The following is a 3,248-nucleotide window of genomic DNA, read 5'->3' on the forward strand; positions in this document are numbered from 1 at the left end:
ACTCCAGCGTGGCCAGATCTGGCTCATGGCGGCGTGGGTTGCGGGCGGCGCGGGCTGCCGGTGGCCACCTCTGCCATGGCCGCGCAGGTGGTGGTGGCACTGCGGCAGTTGGTGGTGGTGGTGCGGGCCGGAAGTTGGAGACGGCGGCCGCAGCGGTTCTTCCAGATCTGGCCTCTCGGCGGCGCGGGCCGCAATGGCTAGGGCTGCGGGCAGCGGCCCTGACCGAGGCCGCCTCGGCTGGTCTGGGTGGCGGAGCAGTGGCGGTGGCTGCGCGGGTGCGTACCGGCGGCTACCGTGGTGGTGGCAGGTTGATTGCAGTGGCGGCCAAATTGTTCTGTCGTCGGCTCGTCTGTAGGCTGCCTGTATCGGCCTTCAACTCCTCTCCTCGGAGTCCATTCGCTTCTCTCGCCGGTGGGCTGGCCTTCTCCCAGCTACTGTCCATCGACCGTCTCGCACCCGGTGTCGTAGGACCGAGCTGGTCTCGCGCCCGGCAGCAGGACCGGCCTGTCTCGCGCCCGGCAGCAGGATTGCGCTCGTCTCACGCCCGACAACAAGACCGGCCCGTCTCGCGCCCGACGGCAGGATTGTGCTCGTCTCGCGCCCGGTGTGGCGGGACGGCTCGATGGAGGCTTGTGGCCGGCCTATTGGGTCTCGGCGCCGGGACCGGCCAGGGGTGCGAAAGGCGGAGCCTTTCCGCCCGTCTCTGCGGTTGGGGTATCGGTGGGGCTCGGAGGACTTGGTGTCAAGGTCTTGGATTTCGGGGCGGTGGCCCTGGTGGTGGTGGCGCGGTGCTCATGGGCAGAGCTCGTGCCTCGGTGCTGCCTGGCTGCCACGGCCATGTCTGCGGCGTGGTATCCGGGGTGTGGCGTTTGGTGGCGGTGAGTGTTGGCCGGGGTGAAAACCTACTCTATCTTCGGACGGACTGGCGACGGCGAAGATCGCTCCCTTCTTGAAGGCGTCATCACGGCTATCACTGCCCATCGTGTTGCTCCAGGGGAAACTCTGATCCTTGGATCGGGCGGTGGCGATGCTCCGGTGTCGTATCCTTCCTGAAGGCACCGTCTTGGAGCCCACGGTTCGTCATATGCGGCTTCACTTCTTCGCGGTGTTCACGGATGAAGCTCCCGGCGGCTCGTGTAGTGCTAGGGAGTGTGTTGCTGCGCTCAACGCCTATGTATCCTGCCTTCACTACTAGGGAAAAGCCTAGGCGCAGCGAGGGTTTTAGGCCTATCAGTAGCGCGGGCTGGAGCGCTACTGATACGGCGCTACAGCTAAAGCTTAGCAGTAGCGTGCCTCAACCCACGCTACTGCTAAATTGACTTACTAGTAGCGATTTTCCGGAGGAGCGCTACTGGTAATTAGTAGTAGCGCTTCTCCCTTCCCGCGCTACTACTATTATTTCATATTTTATTTCTTTTTTATTTCATGTTGTATTCATACACCTTTACACAAGTTTTCATACAACAGGAATTTAAAGATTGTTTTTACATCATAATGAGTTATTACATCACGGGGTGAAAAAAACCGTGGACTAGTTTCAAGTGGATGTCCATCCACTTGAACTAATCCGCGGTTCTTTCACCCAATGATATAATAAATATCACCATCATCATATCGTTAACAACTTATCATCATAATACATCATTGTCATATAACACCTCCTCAAGATCATCGTTTTCATCAATGACATCACATAGCAAATTGGTCACTAGCCGTAATCACAAGTACTCCTCATCATCAATTCTAACATATCGTACCACATAATAAACATATTGTACCTCATAGGACCTACTACATTCATTTAGGACCTACTACCTTCTCCATTATGGAGAACGAAGATTATCCTGTCTCCAATTCTTGCCTTTCGCTTAATGTTACTTCCAAGAACCTCCTTGCGAATGTCCAATTTTTTTTTCCATTCTTTGATGAGCATGTGATCACCGGTTTTAGAAATCCGATATGCACAGGTGAGCTCCCTAGATTGACCTGGTAGTATGTTCAGAACTCTAAGGCGACCATTCAGATACATCAGATGAGGCACACAATCCATCGGGATTTTCTATTGAAAAACATAGTAATAACTTCGTAGTTAGCAATGATGGACTAGTTTTAAAATTATACAAAAGATGCACGATGTCGCAATAATAAAAAATCTTACCAGGGTATCTCCATAGAAGTTATCGTGGTTCAACACGTGCACTAGTGGCACGTATTCACCATAATTTGGAGGAGTTCGATAATAGGTATTGTAATCCTCAAGATAAGTACAATAAGCGATCAGATGACTTTTCTCCTTATAAGTTAATTCGGAGCAATCATTGTAGCGGGTTTTGTCTACCATCTTCCGCACATTCTTTGAAGAATCAAAATAAGCTGTCAATGGAAATAAGCTGTCAACTATTTTGAAATAAACAATATAAATTAGTTAATAACTATGTTTGAAAAACTCACATTGCGGTAGAATAGGAAGTGTATCAACAAGGACCAAAATGTCCATATTGTCTTGCTCAATGTCAGGATCACCAAGATCCATGGTGACAATCATACCCTCATAAAAACCATACATTTTGCAAAGTGCTTCTCAATTTTGGCAACCAAAATGGGTTATGCTCTGAGCATTGCACAAATTTACTTCAAAATCCATATCATGATGGGTCCTTAGGTGTATTTTCTTTGTTTCAAAATTTGCATGGTCTTCAAAACCCATCGTCTCGAAGAAATAGCGTCTTCCATGGTATGGGATCAGCTAGTCGAATTGTAAAAGATGAAAATTAGACGTTGAAATAGTTGAAGTCATGCTTAATTACAAAAAAAACACTTGTCGTTGTTGTGTACCGTTTCAACATTGAATGTCTCCTCGAGCTTAATGCTGAAGCGCCGATCTTCGTCCAGCTCAACGAACCTGTCGCACATACCTCGATCGTCGTGGCACCAGCTGCACTCCCCTGGGAGACTGTCGTCGTCCGAGCACGACATTTCCTATGTTCATAATTCAAAAATTAAACTTGTACATATTCTAGCACAAGTCATGCCAGAATTCACGGAGAAATCCGGCATGACCTTTGCTAAAAAAGGACATATCGAGCGCCTGAAATTTGTCGGAACGGAAATTAATCAACACTCCGGCAAAACATAGGTCACTCGGAGGTGTAACCTAAACATGACCGGCCACTTGGGCAACCACATATCCTATATGAGCAACACAAGATATACATGAAGATTTGGCAGGTCTCACCTCAAGGTCGGAG

This window comes from Triticum dicoccoides, chromosome 5B (assembly GCF_002162155.2).
Source record: "Triticum dicoccoides isolate Atlit2015 ecotype Zavitan chromosome 5B, WEW_v2.0, whole genome shotgun sequence".
Taxonomy (NCBI): domain Eukaryota; kingdom Viridiplantae; phylum Streptophyta; class Magnoliopsida; order Poales; family Poaceae; genus Triticum; species Triticum dicoccoides.